General features: G+C 37.4%; 1 pseudogene; it reads left to right on the top strand.

Annotated features, from left to right (window-relative positions):
• Window positions 1-1,282: 1,282 nt before the first annotated feature.
• Window positions 1,283-21,378, top strand: part of LOC114685600 — a 71,538-nt pseudogene continuing 51,442 nt past the window's right edge.

The following is a 21,378-nucleotide window of genomic DNA, read 5'->3' as shown; positions in this document are numbered from 1 at the left end:
GTCAGATATGCTAAGCCTATAGGTTGAAGATGATGCCCCAACACTGTGGAGAAACCTCAGGTGACTGTCCAGGCAGCTGGCTGTTTTTCAACTCACACTTTTTCTTGAAGTGGCTTACATACACTTCCTGTTTTTATTTTTGTTAGGTAATATTATTACCTTCTTGGGTCTCTGAGAGAGTTGAAGATTAGTTAGTTATAATTGAAGATAAGTTAGTCATAGTTGAAGAATAGTTAGGATAAAACGTGAATTAGGTACATGTTGGATTTACCAAAATAGGATAGATAATGGAATTTTTTTTCTGAATTTGTCAAATACAAATGGACTAGACATTTTTTATGTATTTATTGCTTGTATATATGGTATGTAGTTATTGTATTTTTTGTAGAGAGTTTTTCTTATATTAGTTATAACTTTTTCCTTTTTTCTTTTTATTAAAATAGAAAAGGGGAAATATGGTAATATTTTATTTCTACTGAAATGTGATTTTATTTATATGTTAATAAATAAAGTAGCCTGGAATCAGAGCTAATAGCAAGCCATAGCAGAAGCTGGGCAGTGGTGGTGCACACCTTTAATCTCAACACTTGGGAGGCAGAGCTAGGTAGTTCTCTGTGTGTTCAAGGATACAGTCAACATGGAGACACACACCTTTAATCTCAATACCAACCATAGAAGACATGGAGGTCTGTGCAGACAGGCAGTGATGAGGAGGTCATGTGGTTGGGTTAACATCCAATGATAAGGCAGAATAGAAATTCAATAAAAAGGACAAACACAGGAAGGAGGTCTCTTGCTGAGGAGGGCAGCTGTGGCAGTGAAGGGTAAGGTTTTTAGCTCTTAGCTATTGCTCTGACCTCTTGGGCTTCCATCTCTGCAATGGTTCTGTGTTTCTTATTTAACAAGACGGTTACATCTACATTTGGCGCTGAATGTGCCAAATCCACAAAGAGGATTTCATGTCTTGGGACTGGTTTTCTATGGTCTTGGATGAAATCATACTGATTGTGGCTGGAGAAGATCCTAAAAAATATTTTTATGCATACTGTTTGTTTTTCTGAAATCAAGGCCCCAGATTCAATGCCTGATGGAAGTAATTATTGGGTAATTCCACAGCAGAGTGAAGAATCCATTTAGAAAGAACTTGGGATGGTTCAAGGGATAACTCCAGTCACCAATAAAATTATAAACAAATACTTACACACACAAGCTTTGTATATACATACTGGACCCTGCAGAATCCACTTTACCATACTCATGGGTGGGTAGATACTTTGTTAATATGCTGTGCTCTTGGATTTTTACATATTGCTTTCTGCAGATTCCTATTTTTGAGTGCTGCTACAGAAGCATCAGTGAGTGCTGAGTCATAATGAACTACCATTTAACTGGTGAAGGAAATGTGGTGATTGTTAGATTTTTCCCAGCTTATGCTGTCTACCCACTCAACAAAACAATTGATTGGTTAATGACTAAATTTAACAGAGATGTTATGAATGAGTAAGTCTTTTATTCATTTGTTCCTTTTCAAGGTTTGGCATTGATATGCCCTAGGTGAAGTACAGACTGTAACATCATTCAATCTCTATCCCATTAAGATATTTCCTAGTGACTCTTCTGGTATTTTCAAATAGAAGAAGGAATTTGGGTTTTATTCTTCCTCTTTTCTGTTGTAGACATAAGGAATTTCCCCCATATTCTCTGTCATGCCTATATCTCCTTGGGATTTTGATGCTTGAAATATTACTTCTGCAAGAGAAAGATTATATAATAGAAGATGTATAGAATATTTGAGGGGTTTCTAGCAGGCAGCACACACTCCTGTGAGAAGGAATGATGTCACTAAAGTTAGTTACTAGCAATTTCCTTGTGTGAGGCTGTTGTGACAAATACTGTCTCAGTTTGCTGGAGAAGATTTCAGAGAGGGAATATAGGAATTAGGCACTGGAAACTACTCTATGCATTAGAAATGCCTTCATCTGTTTCAGATCCTTCATCTGACATTTAATATTTGTATTATCTAATAATGTATCATGTTCACCTGTATGCTGCACATATAATTTATCCAATGTGTATTTTGTTCATTATTATGAGTGTGTTTCTGTGCACACATTGACTGTGATTGGACCTCTGAAAGATGTTTCTAGGCATTCTCAAAGATGCAAGATTAAGGCATACTGTCAGACTAATCTGCACAAGCATCTTTGGTCCTACTAAAGAGAAACCATCATGTATGTTAGGATTTGAAAGAAGTCAAGTATATTTTATCCTAGGTTGACATGCCCATACCTGGAGGTAACCATATAATAAGTGTCAGAAAATGAGAAGTGCAGCTTACACTCAAGTCTGAACTCAACAAAGGCAACATGGATATGTATATTCAGGAATTAAGTTGGAGGCAATGGATGTTAACCCACCTGAAACAAATATAGGACAGATGGATTGTTGTCCATGTGACATTACTATGTCTGCTGAAATATGGCTATTGAGTTTAGTGGTGAGTTCAGCAGTGGAAGGGGATAATGTTCAAGTGTGAAATGTCATTTGACATAAAGGATATTGTAATAGGTTTATTGTGAAATGGACATACCAATGGTAGCTGGGAAGATTTAAAAAATTGGCATCTCGATAAAATATTCTATAGTCAACTGGCTCCAGGGAACATTGCTTACTTCATGTAAGGTTACTGTGCTGTATGGTCTACCAGACAATGGATGTTGCATGCTAGGAGACTCCTCTGCTTTAAGGCAGATAGTGTCCCTGTTCCTCCCTGTTCCTCCTCTTCACCTCTGATCTCCAATCTAAGCAGCTCAGGCACAACTCTCCATCAACCTGAGTCCCTCTTGAGGTTGTACAACAGAAACCCAATGCCTGCAAAGATCACACATGTAATTACATCAGCTCTCTGTGACTGGCTTGTCTAATATGTACAAGAAGAGAGTGCTTTGTCAATGTGATTTGATATCTTATGAAGTCAGAAAGAAACTAAAATAAACATATAAAAGCTATAAGCATTTAACATATTTGATTTAGACAATCCATGTTCAATTTATACTATAAATAGAGAATGAGACAATGCAAGCATATACACTTCAACATTCACAACTGCTTTCATGCTTTTGATAAAAAAATATATAGCTGAGATGAACTATGTGTATAATTTAAAAGAGAGATTGTTCTGTCATTCTCCAGTTAAATTTCCTCACTGTGGCTGAATAAGTATATTTCTCTTAATTACCATAACTACAAACCACCATAAGTTATAGAGCTAGCATTATTTTATAAGACACTAATTTTGTGTCATCTAATTTTCTAATTGGATTTTACTTTCTTGTCAAAATTAAGAAGATAATAAATGAATAGTTGACAGGTAGTGAATAATGTCTAGTAGATACAATATGTGTCTACCATCAGATTAAAGCAGATTAATCTACATGAGCACATGTTGATGTACACTAATAGAATCTTTATGCATGGTGATTAGTTTCCCTGCAAAGTAGTAATGACAGTTTCCCACTTTGTTAGAGTGCTTTTCCTTAACACTAACTTAAAAATATGACTGACTTAGTATATTCAAGTTGCATTGTCTCAATTATCTGTGCATTTGCATATTAATAACTTGAAACAATTTATGTATTAGAAGAATATGAAAACTCAGATTTTAAGATTTTTATTCTATTTTACTGGGGATATATTTCAATTTATACTTTTTAGTAATTAAAAGATATAAATATCTGCTCACTGGCTGTTTGAAACAATTTTGACAAGGTATTAGTTATTTTAATATTTATATTATGTCACACTGAAGGTATAAAATAACACAAACTTTTAGTTGTACAAGGTATATTTATCAGTTTACAAAACTATTTTTCAGGAATCGCACAGCTTTCATACTTAACTCTAAAGCTATTTTCTTTAAGTTTTGCATTGTCATAGTTATCAGTAATATTTATAAATGTTCATTTATCATCATGACATCGCTATCTAGGGGATAGAGGATGATAATTCATCACGTATAAATATCTGCAGTGATTAAACTATGGAAATTAACATGTCTTAATTTTCAATTTTAATCATATTAATTATCCATTTTATAACAAGCCATGTTTTATTAGAACCAAGCATCTTACTGGGTATCATGGTGGTGCATGCCAATAATCTGAGCATTTGTGAGGCACAGGCAGGTGAACCTTATGTTTTCAAGGCAAACATGGTCTACACAGAAATTCTGGAACATGCAAATACATATATTGAGTACTCTTTGAGAAATATCTTTTTAGATGCTCTTACTTTATTAGAACTATTAAAACAACATAGATTGTAAATACTTTTTAGTGAAAAAATTCATATGTAATAATATTTGGGGAAGATATATACCCCTCTTGAGTTGTCCACAGTGTTTTTGAACCTTGGTTCCCAGGAGAACAAAATGCCAAGCTCTAAGCCTGTGTTCTCACAATGAGATGGAGAACCATCATCCCATTTAGTTTTGCAATGATTTGTATTTAGTGCATATAAATATAAGGGAGTTCCTATTGACATCATCCGGCTCTGTATATGTAAAAAAATCCTTTTAAACTGATATATTTCGTATTTAAATTGTCTGCTCAAAATTTTGAGCTTCATATTCTTTTGGTTGTTAGAAAATAAAAGGTTTCTGAGACAGAATGCTCATATTTTGAGGATATTTTGAAAGTATTGTTTCATGTTGATGGGTTATTTAAGGCTGCTGTGTGCATAGTGGACAAAGAGTACTTTCTGTAAATATGTCTTCTATCTAGAGGTTTACAAGTCCATGGGGTGTGTAAAATATAGAGTTAAAACTGACTTATGATGTCATTTACCTTCAGAATTTCTCTATATACTTTTTTTTTCATATTACCTGTCTGTTGCTGAAGCTGGGGTATTGAAATGACCCACCATCTCTGTGCTGGGATTGATCTGTGCTTTAAATCTAAGACTCTTTCATTAGTAAAGCTGGGGACTCCTGTATTTGATGTGTACAAGATTAGCATTGAAATACCCTGTTGTTGTATTTTTCATTTAATGAGTACAAAGTATACTTCACTGTCTCTTCTAAATAGGTTTTGTTGCAGTCTGGCCATTGCTTCTCACACATCCACTTATAAGTGAGTACACACCACGCTTGACTTTTGAGTCTGAGTTACCTCACTGCCTTTATGTAATACAATTTTTTCCTTTTCAGCTTATACTAGTTGTATTAGAACATTGTTCTGTATGTTCAGTGTTTTGATTATTAAGTGGCTTTGGGACATTTTTTCCTGGTCCAATCTCTCTGGTGTTCTGTTAGCTTCTTGTACCTGTATAGACATGTCCTCTTTAGGTTAGGAAATTTTTCTTCTATGAATTTATTGAATTTATTTTCTGACCATTTAATCTGGTATTCTCCTTCTATTCTTAGTATTCTTAGCTTGGTCTTTTCATAGATTCCCATATTTCCTGGAAGTTTTGTGTTAAGGAATTTTTAGATTTAACATTTCCTTTGACCAATGAATCTGTATCTTCTATTGTATCTGTAACACTTGAAATTCTCTCTTACATCTCTTGAATTCTGTTGGTGATGCTTGCATTTGTACTTCCTGTTCACTTACCCAGATTTTCGATTATCATAATTCCCTCCAACAGTTTTTTCTTTATTGCTTGTCTTTAAATTTTCAGGTCTTAAACAGTTTCCTTCACCTGTTTGTTTGTATTTTCCTGGATTCCTTGGCATTCTTTAAGGAATTTATCTATTCCTCCAATTTTTTGTTTGTCATTTCCTAAATTTCATCAAGGGATTTTTTTCATTCCCTCTATCATCTTCATAAAGTTGTATGTTCATAAACCTTCATTAAGGTTGCTTTCTTGTGCTTCAGCACTGTTGAAATGTTCAGGTCTTTCTGTTATAGGGTAGCTGGGCTGTGGTGGTGCCATATTGCCCTTTCTGTTGTTGATTGTATTCTTACATTTGCATTGAGGCATCTAGGTTTGCATTAGTTATACATCTATATGTTTATTCCTGACTTTGTCTTTGTTGAATGGGTGTTTTTTGTTTTTTGGTTTCTGTTTCCTCTTTGTTCTTCTGGCCCAAGTGGTCAGGGATTCTGGTGAATAGGCAGTTTATAGGTCCATTAGGTATCGCCAGTGGGGCTTTGTGACCTGCAAGACCTCTTATATTTGGATGCCACATTGGCCTCTCTGGTTGCAATAACCTGTGTGGCCTCTTGTATTATGGGAATCTGCTTAGTGTCTGGTGTTCCTCATACAGCATAGGCTCCAGTAAAGCAGAAGTTTTCTGCAGAAGTTGTGGGCTGGGATAGGAAGTGCAGGTGGTGTGCAGTGGAGGGCTGTTGGACCAGCTTTTGTGAGTGTTGGATAGCAGTGAGCAGTGTCTTTCTCTGGGTCTCTAGAACCAGCCTGGCCTGAGGTAAAACAGAATTCTTCAGCCTAATGTGTGGGTAGAAATATGGAGCCCAGGGGAGGGAATACAGTCTGGGCCTGTAGAGCAGGATTTAAGAAGTGTTAGGTGCAAATGGAGGTGGTATAGCATCCTATCTGGGGTCCCTATGATAAACCTGTCATCCAGTAAATGTGCCACAGGTGTGGGTTGGTATATGGAGCCCAAGAGACGTGGTGCTGCTGGTTTATGTTGGGCATGCTTCAATGAGTGTTAGCCAGCAGTGGGCAGAGACTTACCTGGTGTTCCTATGACCTTCCAGAACTGTTTGCTGGAATGTGGATCCAAGTGAAGGGGATATTAGGGTCCCTAGTATCAACCTGGCCTTCTGTAAAACAGAAGTCTTCTTCTGATGTTGTGAGCTGGAATATGGAGCCCTAGGGTACAGTGCAGCCTGGAGCTTTTGGGAAGACTGAGATCCATAGGACCAGCCTAGAGTCCATTATAGTGCCAGAGTTTGGGGCCAGAATATGGATCCAAGGAGATATGGTAATGTTCTGGGCTGTTATTTTTCTTCATGTATTTTCTTCTGGTCTTGTTGTATTTTTCCATAATATTTTGATTCACAACTTTGTGTTTTGTGCTTTTGAGGTTTGTGGGTGGCATGTGTGAGAGAGCGAGGTTATTTAATTGTTGTTTTGTTGGGTTTGTTGTGATTTTCTTTTTTTAAAGAAAGAGAGAAAGACAGCATGTGGATTTGGGCAGGAATGGTGGTGGGGAGCATCTAAGAAGATTTGGGGTAGTGCAAAATCATGATCAGAATGTATTATATAGGGAGTGTGAATGGTAATGCGATGATATAAAGAGAATTAAATATATATCAGAAATAAAAAGGTGTATAGAAATATGGACATTATTAATATATTGAAAATATAGCAGAAAAATCCATAAGCATAAATCATATTCCAATTGTAATTTGCATTTGACAAATTCAGAGAAAATAATTCCATTATCCATCCTATTTTGGTAAGTTCAACATGTACCTGATTCACTTTCTATCCTAACTTATATTACTAACAGAACTATCTTATAACGTCTTTCAAATTTACACACTTACTCTTTAGTGAGTTCCTTTTCTAAAATTCTTAACAAGGAAAAATATAACTATCTAAACTTTAACTATAACTGTCTAATCTTCAGCTCTATCAGAGATCCAAGAAGGAAATATTACCTAACAAAAATAAAAACAGGAAGTGTACGCAAGCAGCTTCCAAAAAAATGTGAGTTGACAGAAACAGCCAGTTGCCTGGACAATCACCAGAGGTTTCTCCACAGTGTTGGAGCATCATCTTCAACCTGTCTGACAGACTCATTTGTGAAGTAGGATGTACACAATGTTACCAGTTTGACCTCACATTTTGTGAGAGCAGTCCATGTACCAGAAATACCTGAATTTCACTAGCGTCAGGCCATGATTCAGGAGTTTAAATTCTGGTAATTATTGATTTTTTTTTTAAATTCAGGTGTCCATTCTTCTTGGTTGTGTGTGTGTGGCTTCATCTCAGCATCCCATTCTTGTACACATTGCTCTATTAAAAGTTACTCTTCAGGAACAACTGTTTCAGCTGCTCTTCCACTGCACATCAGAAGGCATGAGTCCACTGCCAGTTCAGCTGCCTTCGAAGTAAAGGGCACTGTACCTTTTCCAAATTGCAATGGACACTTCAGAGATGGTACCATATTGTCCCGACCTCAGAGGATGTCTGTTGCTAAAGCTACAACCACACTTATCATGGCAGGATTTGGTAGACCTTTGTTTCATGTCCTGTCTGTCCATTTTGTCCTGTTTGTCAGCAGTTGATTTGAGCATACTTTGTTGTCCAGTGGCTAACTTTTGCGAGAATGAAAGTTAACTCCATATGCAGTTTCTTCAATGCCCATATTTTCCCTGAAGTAGATTGGTACTGCTAGGAGCCGACATATCTCATAGTCATATCAAAAAATAAAGAAAAATTTTCTAAGTTATTAAAATGTTTTAAGTGCCATATTCTATAGATCTATGAAGAGTTTGATATGACCTGTCTATCTGGAATATATCGGCTCAATCTTGAAAACACATCTAATATGACTACAAGTTCAATTACAATGTCTAACTACTAACTTTCATTTCTTTGTATTCTAATAGTTGGTAATAATAACATTCAAGGATCAGCAAATTGTATTACATTGTTAAATGAATGGTATAAGTACAATATCTTGAACAAGATTAGAAATATACATATAACATTTTCTGACAATATCAATCTCTCTCTATATATATAACATATATATATATATATATATATATATATAATTTGTATTCAATACACAAAAATCCAATCCAATGTAAAGTATTTAAAACTAGTAATTGTTTTTTAATAGTAGATTAAATAATCTTTCTTTTTATCTATATCATATCTATATCTTCTCTTTACTTTTCCAAGTAGATTCAATAATCTACCCTCTATTCTATCATTTGTATGTATCTTTTTTAAGACAAGAAACTTAAATCTAATCTCCTTGCTTAGCCCTTTTTCTAACCCTTAACAACAACTTGTAACCAACCCTAGTAAACAATAAAAATTATCACAGACCCAAACCCACTAAAAGACAAAAGAACCACGTGCCTCACACCACATCTTTGGGAATGTGGGCATCATAATAATAAAATTGCTTCCTGGTGGATATGGGCAAAGGTATCTTTTTCTGAAAAGCAAAAAAATTGGGTTAATTGTCAAATTCTAGAAAATGTAGCTATATCCTTTGTTGTCCAGTCTGAGAATAATGCCAAAGTTCAGGGCTTATCTCGAGTTCTTATTCAAGTAATGTTTGAAACTGGATTATCTCTGCTAGCCATCTCAAAATTGCTCTGAGCACTTTGTAGTCCAAAGCTGATCTGTATATGATGTTTGTCAGCTTAGTGATATTATTATTGTCCACATGGAATAATTGTTGTTGTGGGGCACCATCTTCTTCCTGGAGACATCAGTTGATGTTAGGCCTGGCTGTGATTTCCTGCAGAAAACTGATAAAGATTCAAACACAAAAACATGTATAAGCAGCTAATTAAAGCCTTTTCTTCTAGAAATGTATGTACTCTATATGGCCATTGATATCTTAACAAAGTTTAATATATATATATATATATATATATATATATATATATATATTGTCAATTTTGATATAAAATTCATACTTTAAGAAAAAATGTAAAGAATCAGAATAGAATCAAAGAAATGAGATTAGTAGTAATAGAATAGTACCTTAATTGATTTGGTTTTTCTCCTGTCTCATATCAGAAGATGGCTCTTTCTTCTGGCATTTTCCTTTTAACAATATGCTTGCGATTAAAGAAGGAGAGTGTTTGCATTTTCCTTTTAACAACATGCTTGCGATTAAAGAAGGAGAGAGTCCTTCTCCAATTCCAGAGCCAGCTTTAAATTTTAATTGAACTGGCACTACAAGAAGACCAATAGTGTTAAATGTCTTTAGAGAAGAGCAGAAGCAAACATTTAGGAAAACTTATGAAATTTTGTAGATGATATACCAACAGGTCATTTTACTGTTTTTCCTGGGACAGAAGATTTGCCCTTTTTCTTCAGTTGTCTCATTTGTCCAGTGTTTTCTGATTCCTTAGTCTTCATTCTCCTAAAAGTAAAAAACAACAACCTTTCCCTAAGACTAATTTTGGGGAGGTTCCCTTTCAGCAAGTTATTATCTGATTAAATGAAAAGGCATGTGTTACTGGTATAAGTTAGTTTAAATTGGTTGTTCATGCTGGTTGATGAACAATCACCTCCTCAAATCGAAACACTATCAATTTTGATGTTATCCATAGTTTATCTTCTCCTATAGAAACCAAAGCAAAACTTCATGCAAAGGTAACACATGTCTTAGTTTTCATTCTGAGGTCAGCCTATGCTTAAATATATAGGCTGATTTAATACTGTAGTTTTTTATATTATCCAATGTCTCTGTGCATCTGTTGCTCCTTTCTCATTGGCATTGAGAAAATTCAAAGTTAACAGAGCATTATGCAGTCTATTTCTGTTTTTTTTTTTTGCTACCTCTTTCTGTTTACTTAGCCTATTCTTTAGAGTTCTGTTTGATCTTTCTATAACTGCTTGGCCTGTAGGATTATGTGGTATACCTATAATAAGCTTTATATTGTAAAATCCATTAATATAAACAGAATAGCATAAAATTCCAATTTTTGAACTGAATTATAAGGACTTCAAACCACTTTACTTAAATTTTCTGATTTGTAATCTGCCTTTCCTTGTTTTTTGGCATTTCGTATAAAATGTATGAACTCCAGATATGGGTTTTCACTGTACAATTCGAGGCAATATCCAATCATATCTCTTTATAAGATCAATTCTATCAATTTTGGGATATTTTCAGTTAATTTCTCCAAAAAATACTGCAAGCTTTTTGCCAAGGTTCACTTTCTGCCCATATTTTTTCAATGTCCTCCTTAGTTAAATGTAAAACAATTTCTGCTGTGTCTATTCCTACCAATAGACAATGTCAATTTTTCTTTCAAAATCAAGTCAGAGATTATTTTCAACATAAGTTTTTAAATTTTTATTCAGTTTATTTGGTAAAAAGTATTCATTCCAAAATAATATCTTCCCTCTGCATTAATATTCCTGTAAGAGAATGCCTAGAGGGTAAAATAAGCAAAATACAATCCAGCTTTGGATGGATACAATCCAAATATCCTTCATGTACTTTCTTCTACCAAGGCAAATTCTTTCTCAACCTCAGGTGAATATTCTCTTGGACAAAGTCCTTGTCACCTTCTAAGGTTTTAAACAAATTATTAAGTTCATCATTTTTTGTCCCAACAATAGTTTGTAGATGAGAAATGTGTCCAAATAATCTCTGAAAGTCATTAAGAGTCTGTAATCGATCTCTCCTAATTTGCACCTTTTGGGGTTTAATTTTTGTAGACCTATATTAATCCTAAATAATTAATAGAATTTCCTCTTTTTATCTTTTCAGTAGCAATTTATAAACCCCAACAAGGCAAAATTGTCTTTACTTCTTCAAATGTTCTTACCAAAGTATCTGCATTTGAGTCTTCTAGTAATATATCATCCATATAATGATAAATTATAGATTTAGGAAATTTTTAAAGTATCACTTCCAATGGCTGTTGTGCAAAATATTGGCACAGGGTTAAGCTATTCAACATTTCCTGTGGGAGGACCCTCCATTGATATCTCTTAACTTGTTGAAAATTATCATAAGTAGGCACCATGAAGGAAAATCTTTCTCTGTCTTTTTCTTGTAAGGGTATTTAAGAGAAACAGTCTTTTAAATCAATAACTATAAGAAGCCATCTTTTTGGTAACAGAGTAGGCAAAGGAATTCCAGATTGTAGAGAGCCCTTTGAAGGAATTACTTTGTTAATTGCTCTAAGGTCTGTTACCACTCTCCATTTACCAGACTTCTTTTGAATAACAAATACAGGAGAATTCCAAGGGCTCTCTTAATTCTTTAATATGCTGAGCATTTAACTGCTCTTCTACCAGATCTTCTAAAGCCTGGAGTTTCTTGGTTGTTAAAGCCATTGATGAACCCATACAGGCTTCTCTGTTAACCATTTTAAAGGCAGAGCTGTTGGTGTCTTTGGAAGATCATCAGTTGCTGTGCCTGTTCTTGTACAATCTGGATGACTGGTGACCACTCATTAGAATAATATCTTCTAATATTTCTCTCAGAAACATGTACTAGTTTATGATTTGTTTCTGAGGTTGGAAGGATGTTAATCTGAGTATTTCATTGTTGTAACAGGTCTCAACCCCACAGATTCATTGCTATGGTAGCCACATATGGTTTTTCTTTTCCTCTCTGTCCTTCTGGACCTATACATTGGAGCTATCTTGCACTTTGTTTCACTTGATATAATATTCTAATTCCTAACAGTTGAATGTTTACCTCCTGAAGAGGCCAAGTTTGATGCCAAAATTCTGGTGCAATTGTGGTCACATCAGCACCTGTGTCTACCAGACCAGACAACAAAACACCATTTATATTTATATGTTAATTTTGGTCTTTGTTCATTTAAAGAAGTTTGCCAAAATATTTTTCTTTATGATTTCTCCATGAATTTTATTTTCTCTCTACTCAGCTGTTTCATCAGACCGAGCAGGCTGGTTTATTCCAATAGGATTTTGTTTATTTAATTGCTCTGAGTAGGGTTTCCTCTATGACTGCAGGAAAGTTCTGAACTGGATTTCCTGTGGAGGCCTGCCTGAGGCTCCTCTGAGATTTTTCCAAAGACTGAGGCAAAGTATTACCTAGTCTGTCTCTTGTTGAACTACATTGGTTTCCCTTACCACAACTTCTGCATACTCCATAAGGAAGAGGCATTCTGTTGCCATTGTTTCTTGAAGAAACATTGTTTCTAGGAATGCCCTGCTTACAGTCCCTTTTCCAGTGTCCTTGATTTCCACATCCAAACCATCTAACATTCCTCAAACTCTTGAAATTGCTTCTCCTATCCACATATCATCATGGTCATGAGCCTCAACAATAAACGTGTCTCTAATACAATCTTACATGGATGCAGATCTGGCCTTTAAAGGCCTGATTATTCTCTTGCATGCTGCATTTGCATTCTCAAAAGCCAAAGATTCAATTATTATCTTGCTAGCTTCTGAATTCGGGACCATTCTCTTTACTGCTGAAGTCAGTCTTTGGAAGAAATCCGTGAAGGATTATTTTGGGCCCTGTATATCCCTTGTAAATGACTCAATTTTCTTTTCTGGTTCCTCAACTATGTCTCATGCAGTCAATGCTGCCATTCGACACAGAATTAGGATTTGGTTATCATATAAACATTGTGTTTGTATTGCCACATATTGGCCTTCTCCAACATGCTGATCCTGGAAGATTTGTATACCTCTAGCCCTTCATTTTTTTCTATGTTTTTAGCTTCCTCTTTCAACCACATTTGCCACTGCAGCTGTGCCCCAGGTTCCAGAACAGCATTTACCAACTCTCTCCAGTCCTGTGGTATAATCTTACTATAAGTTGACCAGTAGTTTAACATTTGCTTTACAAATGGGGAATGCATGCCATAAGATAGTACTGCCTCCTTAAACCTTTGTAAATCTAACATTTCAATTGGAGTCCAAATATTTTGTGCATTCACTTGACCAGGTACTGCTGTATGGTCACCAGATAAATTAAGGGTGATTGTGTGAAAACAGGCTTTCTTTCTGTAACCTTATAATCCAATACTGAAACAATTTCTCCATATTTTCTGCTGTCTGAATCTGAATTTCTCTATAATTCATTTTAACAGGTTTAACAGGTTTTTCTAAAGCTTTTATCCTGGCACTTAAATTGACTATCTTTTTAAATAGTAAAATAAGGATAAGGAAAGTAATAATATGCATAATCCCATCAACATTAATCTTCTTATATAGTTGTTCCATTTTCAGACTGCCTAAAATTTTATCACACAAAGTTCAATTTTCTTCTAATGTACACATATTACCCATTTTTTAATGTGGGAATTTTTATTCTCTTTTAAATAGTTTTTTCTTTAAAATATCTGCTATCTTAATTGACTTACTTAGTCTGTGTAGAACAGTAGAAATCCGAGAGAATTTCAAAACAGCTACCTAGCATCCAAGGTGGGAATCCAAAGAAACAGAGAGAGAGAGAGAGAGAGAGAGAGAGAGAGAGAGAGAGAGAAGAGAAAGAAAGAGAGAGAAGAGAAGAGAAGAGAAGAAAGAAAGAAAGAAAGAAAGAAAGAAAGAAAGAAAGAAAGAAAGAAAGAAAGAAAAAGAATAGCTACGAGTTTTGGCTAAAAGCTTAAATCCAGCCACCTGTTCCCCCTTGAGCCGAGTCAAGCCTGGCCTCCGGCTTCCTTAAGCTCTGCCCACATGTGTTGCCATTTTGGCTGAAAGCAGCTCTATCTGCAGTTGCATGTAGCTGCTGCAACTACAGTGCACCAAACAGTAGCTCCAGCAGGGACTGTGTTGTTCTTATCACCTGCTTTAAAAAAAAAAAAAAAAAAAAAAAAAAAAAAAAAAAAAAAAAAACCTGAGTTGCTTGAGTTATCAATATGGCTGCAAGTAGCTCCAGATGTGGGTAACCGCTTGTAACTATGGTCAGTCAGGCCTAGGGCCTGGTCTCAGCTGGCCGGATCTGGGGAGCCAGGCCAGCTGAGGGGGGAAATCCGGCCAGGCTGGGCCACCAAGCCAAGCAGTTTTTAATGAATTCTTGCCATGTGGGCACCAACTGTAGATGTAACAGTCTTATTAAATAAGAAACACAGAGCCAAATGCAGTGTTAAAAGCCCAAGATGCCAGAGCACTAGCTAAGAGCTGAGACTAAAAACCCTTTCTTATCCTTCATTGCCGCTGCTGTCCTTCCCCTGAGAAAGAGGCCTACTTAATGTCTATCTGTCTTTTTACTGACTTTCTGTTCTGCCTTCTTATTGGTTGTAAACCCAACCACATGACCTCCTCGTCACTGCCTGTCTATATAGACCTCCAGGTCTCTATGGTTGGTATTGAGATTCAAGGCGTGTGTCTTGTCTCCATGCTGGCTGTATCCTTGAACACACAGAGATCTGCCTGTCATTTGATCAGGGTTAAGGGCATGTGTTAACCACTGCCAGACTTCTACTATGGCTTGCTATTAGCTCTAACCCCAGACAACTTTATTAACATACAAATAAAATCACATTTCAGCGCAAGTAAAATATCATCATAGAGTTTAATCCTTTTGCATTTTATGTGAAACAAAGTAAGAGATGTCAGATAACATTGCAAAGTTCTGGAGCAGGGAAGTGATTTAGAATAAAAGGGGAAACCTGAGTATGCATTCATGATCACATGCACTTCTGCCAGATGTGGATCAGTGTGTGAAATGTCCAGAAACACACTATGCAAATAATGAGAAGAGCCACTGCCAACATAAGACTGTGACATTTCTGGCCTTTGAAGACCCCTTCCGGAAGATATTCAGCATCATGTCCTTGGGTTTTTCCTCACTCACAGCTGTCATTCTTGGGGTATTTCTGAAACATCGAGACACTCCTATTGTCAAGGTCAATAACCGGCATCTCAGTTATGTCCTGCTCATCATTCTCATCCTCTCATTTTTCTGTCCCATTGCTTTACATCGGCCATTCTAGCACAGTTACCTGTATCCTGCAGTAGAACACATTTGGACTTCTGTTCACTGTGACTCTTTCCACTGTAATGGCCAAAACTCTCACTGTACTTATACACTTCAAGATCACTGCTTCACGAAGTATCAGGAGGTGGCTGCTGATATCAAGGGCCCTCAATTTCATCATTCCCATCGGCACCCTACTGCAAGTTGTTCTCCCTGGAGTCTGGCTGGCAACCTCTCCTCCATTTATTGACAAAGATGTCCTTTCAGAACATGGACACATCATCATCATTTGCAACAAAAGCTCAGCTATTGCCTTCTACTGCATCCCGGGATGCCTGTGAACACTGGCAATAGGCAGCTACCTTATGGCTTTTTGTTCCAGGAATCTGCCTGACACATTCAATGAAGCCAAGTTCCTGGCTTTTAGCATGCTGGTGTTCTGTAGTGTCTGCGTCAGGCTCGTCATGGTGGCTATGGAAGTCCTCTCTATCTTGGCTTCTAATTCATCACTCTTGGGCATCATCTTTGTTCCCAAGTGCTACATAATACTATTAAAACCAGAAAGGAACTCACTTCATCACAATAGGGTTATAACATATGCTAGAATAACAAACCTTAAACCTAGTTCCCCTATTTCTTAAATTAAAGAGTTTTGAAGCATGATTGTTCTTCACTGTCTGAATACTCACATAAAAGTCATAATTTGCCATTTGATATCATAGGCTATTATTTCTTTAAGTAATCATATTAGGCTAAATGAATTTTGCATCTATCCTCTTATTCATGTTCAGATATAGCTTTCATGTTCAGTCCTTCTTTTACATTCATTGTTACTTTTGTGTTATTGATTTCATTTGCTGATGAAATGCTAATTTGGAAATTCTTCCACTTGGGTCATTTACACATTTTATTAATTTGAACCCTAGACTATTCCAAAAAAGTTGTATCTATCCTGTCAATTACATATGCTGATGAAAAGATTCAAGCATTTTACATGTATATATTCTTAAATTTTATAAATTTGACATCAGTATAACAAATTTGTGTCAGTATAGTGTTTTTTTTCTGAAGCCCTTGAGACATTTCCCCAATTTGTAATGAGTTCTTATAGGTTTTTATTGTGAAGAAAATCAAATTATTCACATTCAATGTAACTATTCATAAAAATTATACTATACCAGATCACTGCATAATGAGCTACACACTTAGTTATTGCCAACTTAAGACCTCATTTTATAACCCAACACCAAATGTCAACCAATACAACCAATTTACAGTCAATACCTGGAGACTCTCTATGAATTATGGTGCCCTGTGTCAAATGCCCAGATGTAATTACTCCCACTGTTTCTGTACTCACTTCTCTGTGTTACTCTAAACATCCAGTCAGCCTTTATCTTGTCACTTCCTCATAGTCCTTCACCTTTTGCTAAATTGGTGCATATTCCTTCAACTCATACAGACTGGAAAAGACCTACAATCCAGGAAGGCCATTTGCAGCCATTGAGGTCGAGGCTTCTCTGTATCCAGGACTCCAGAGGAATCAACAGAAAACCCTTGGCACTCAGGTTGAGATCTGGTCTGTGTGATGGCTCTATGTGAACCAGGACTTTTTTAGCCATGTCTGAGTGAGCCAGATCAGTCAGGAAGACAAGAGTAAATAATAATCCATAAAGAAGGTGGAGACTGGCAAACACTCTTATACACACAGGGTCCCCAAAAGAGGAAGATGTTGCCCCATGTGTCGCTAAAGCCCCAGGACGTCCCATGATGCACTTCCCTCATTTTCATGGAAACCCACTTTGTTCATTTGCCTGGTACATTCAAATAGTGTGTGTGTGTGTGTGTGTGTGTGTGTGTGTGTGTGTGTATGTGTGTGTGTGTAAGAGAAAAAAGGGAAAATGGAATAAAATAAAATAAGGGAAAATGTTTTAATCTCATCATGGAAGCTGCAGTGTGAGACAGTGACACATGCAGTAAACCCCTTTGTGCATTTATCTTTACTTTCAAGTGTTCATTGCAAAGAGTCATTGGTCTGGCTCGAGGCCTTTGGTTTCCACTATCTTACCAATGATGGGCCCTCACTAGGGATCCTCCTGGATAACCTTTTGTTGCCCTGTGTTTTAGAAATCTTAAGACTTTAGATCTACAGACCAGGTCCCATCACAAGCTCCAGCAGATCATAGATGTGGTGAATAGTGGGGCAGGCCAAGTCATATCCTTCAGTCTGGGCCTGGGAAGCTGTAGGATTTGTCTACCAGATGTCAAATGGGAACAACTGCTCCATGTTTTCATCTTTGGGGCTGGCTTACACACACCTGCACTAACAAGGATGCATCCATTGTGCTGCACTGGTGAGGTCCAAGGCCTGCTCTCCCAAGTGATGCCGCTGGTGGGGTTCAGGTATAGCTCTCCCATGCTATGACTACAAAGCCAGCTCTATCACTTGTCCCAGATATTGATAGGCATGGGGGAGGGGGCAACTCCCTCCACCCATGCCACCTCAAGACAGATGCATAATTGGGACAGATCTCCCATGCTCACAATTTTTAAGCTGGCTCCTCAACAACCACACCAACAAGGTTGGCTACATTGTGATTTTCTCATGAAGTATAGGGTTTGCTCTCCCAAGTGTTGCAGCTACTGGGAGTCAGGTATAGTTTTCCCATTCCTATTGCCGCAGGACATGCTCTCCCAAGTACCCATATGTCTGGTGATGGCAGGGAGGGGCATGAGCTTGCTTCCTCCCCCTCCCCTCACCCAGCAATGCCTGGTTCATGTGGAAGAGCTGGCCCTGTGGTCTTAGGAGCTGAAGGCATTATTTTAATTGATGTCCCCTCTTCTCAGATGACTTTAGAGGTCGTGACTCAGATGTGTCAAATTGTTAGGAAACCATCCAGCACAATTGACCCCATATCATCTTGACACAAATACATCACCACAAAGTTACCTTTCCTTTCCCATTCATCCCTGAGATCTCACATTAAATTCTAAGTAGGGGCTTCAGAGATGGCTCAGCATTTATCAGCACTGGTTATTCTTCCTGAGGACCCAGGTTCAAGTCCCAGCACCAACATGGCAGCTCACAACTGTCTGTAACTTTAGTTTCATGGGATCTAATACTTTGACACAGATAAACATTCAGGCAAAACAAGAATGCACATAAAAAAATAAACACATATTTTAAAAAACATAAGTAACTTTCAATGTCCCACAGTTTTAAAAGTCCCACAATGGAAACAGAGGTCCTATGTTCAACTCCCAGGAATTGCATGTTGGCTCACAACCAGCTATAATGAGGGCTGGAGCCTTCTTCTGGCATTCAGAAATACTTGCATGCAGAACACTATACATAATAAATAATTCTTTTTTTAAAAAATGATGTCCTGCTTGGAAGTGGAAATGGTGGCACACACATTCACTGCCAGCACTCAGAGACTCTGTGTTTTCAAAACCAGTCAGATCTACAGAATGAGTTCCAAGCCCGCCAATACTACACAGAGAAACCCTATCTCAACAAACAGAAAAAATAGTCCCCTTATCATATCCAGTCTGTTTTCAAACCCAAACAATTCTTTTAAACATTTGAAATCTACCAAGTGTGGGCTTCTAAAAAATTAAAAATTAGCTTAAATAATTCCTTACCTCTAGAGGGAAAGGCCCAAGGCAAAGTCTCTCTCTGACAAATAAAATACACTTTCCAACTGTATAATATTTCCATTTCCAATGTCTAGATCCACTTACTATCTTCTGGGTTTATTCAAAGGGCTTGGGTCAATTTTTCAGCTCCATCCTCTGCAGCACACACAGCTTGCCTTCCAGGCTCAGGATGGCTCCACTCTATAGCTGCTTCTGTTCTTGTCAGTCGCCCCACAGTACTGATATCTATGGTGGTATTTTATTTGTACTGAAATGTGATTTGTATGTTAATAAATAAAGTTGCTCGGGTGTCAGAGAGATTAGCAAGCCATCGCAAAAGCTGGGCGTTGGTGGCACATGCCTTTAATCCCAGCACTTGGTAGGCAGAGCTAGGTAGATCTGTGTTGTCAAGGATACAGCCAGCATTAGATACACACACCTTTAATCTCAATACCAACCATAGAAAACCTGGAGGTCTGTACAGACAGGCAGTGACTAAGAGGTCGTATGGTTAGATTTACAACCAATGAAAAGGCAGAACAAAAACTCTATAAAAAAACGACAGGCACAGGAAGTAGCTCTCTTTCAGGGAGGTACATCAACAGCAACATTGTTTTTAGCTCTTAGCTATTGCTCTCAACTCTTGGTTTTCATCTCTCTATTGGCTCTGTGATTCTTATTTTAAGACGAGTGGTTACAACTACAGACATCAACCACAATGCTGGGTCTTCTGCTGCAACATGGCTGCACTTTCATCAACACTTTCATCATCATAGACTTTCTTCATGGTTCCAAGTCTCAAATTCTCTGTGTGACTTCTTCAATTTTGGACCTTCAACTGCTAGTATACTTCTACCTTCACCAATTGCATCTCCTGGCTTCGCACAGTGTCAAGCCTCAGCTGAAATCCATGACCAAATTATGCCTTTAAAACCAGTATCACCTGGGTGTCTCACACCACCAAATTTGACTGTCAGCATGAAATACAACTGCATCTGGGACATAGCATCTGTGTGCCATCAGGAACCACTTCTCAGAAGATTTCAACTCAGCAATGCTGGCCTCCTCTTTTTTTTCCCCTTTGGTTTTTTTGAGACATCATTTCTCCATGTAGTTTTGGTGCCTGTCCTGGAACTCACTCTATAGCCCAAGCTGGCCTTGAACTCACAGAGATCCGCCTGGCTCTTCCTCCAGAGTGCTGGGATTAAAGACATGTTCCACCACCACTGTGGGCTTTTCTTAATCACCACTAATTTCTCAACTCCAGCCAACCAGCATCCAGTATCTCAGTAAAACAAAGGTTTCCCTTTAGCAGTTCAGATATTTTGTTAATCATAGCTGATTATTCACCCCCTGCTACCAGGGCCACAGAATCTTAATTCAAAATATGAAATTGCTCCAATTGAGTCTTTATACTTCCCCCTTCTCAAATTACACAAGTCATGTTCCCATCTCCTGCATTGTGCTCAATGTTATTATGTTCCAAGCTACTACAGAACAGCTTGCTGTTCCATAAACACTCAAAGGATTTTCTTATTCAATGTTTCAAAGTCCTCCAAAGTCCTCCTACAAAACAAGATTGTCAGGTCTGTCAAAGCAAGACCTGACTCCTGGTACTAACTTGTCTTAGTTGGAATTTCTGTTGCTACAATAAAACAACATGGCCAAAAACCAAGTTGTAAAGGAAAAGGCTTATTTTGCATACACTTTCACATTTCAGTCCATCATTGCAGGAAGCCAGGACCAAAATCAAACAAGAACTGAGGCGGAGGCCATGGAGAGGTACTATTTACTGCCTTACCCTGCCTGCTTTCTTATAGAACTCAGAACCACTAGTGTAGGTATGTCAACACCCACTTTGACCTGGGCCCTCCCAGTCAATCACTGAATAAGAAAATGCCCTATAGCTGGATCTCATGGAGACATTTTCTTTCAAGGGGGTGGGAGGCTTTAAGACAGTGTTTTTTATGTAGCCTTGGCTATCCTGTAAATAACTCTGAAGACCAGGCTGGCCTCAAACTCACAGACATTTGCCAGCCTATGCCTCCCAAGTGCTGGGATTAAAGGTGTGCACCACCACCGCCAGCTTAAAAACATTTTCTAAATTGGGGTTCTCTCCTCTCAGATGACTTTAGCTTGTGTCAGATTGACAAAAA

This window comes from Peromyscus leucopus, unplaced genomic scaffold (assembly GCF_004664715.2).
Source record: "Peromyscus leucopus breed LL Stock unplaced genomic scaffold, UCI_PerLeu_2.1 scaffold_1098, whole genome shotgun sequence".
NCBI lineage: Eukaryota > Metazoa > Chordata > Mammalia > Rodentia > Cricetidae > Peromyscus > Peromyscus leucopus.
The sequence above is the reverse complement of the archived record's forward strand: the minus strand, read 5'-3'. Positions and strand labels throughout refer to the sequence as shown.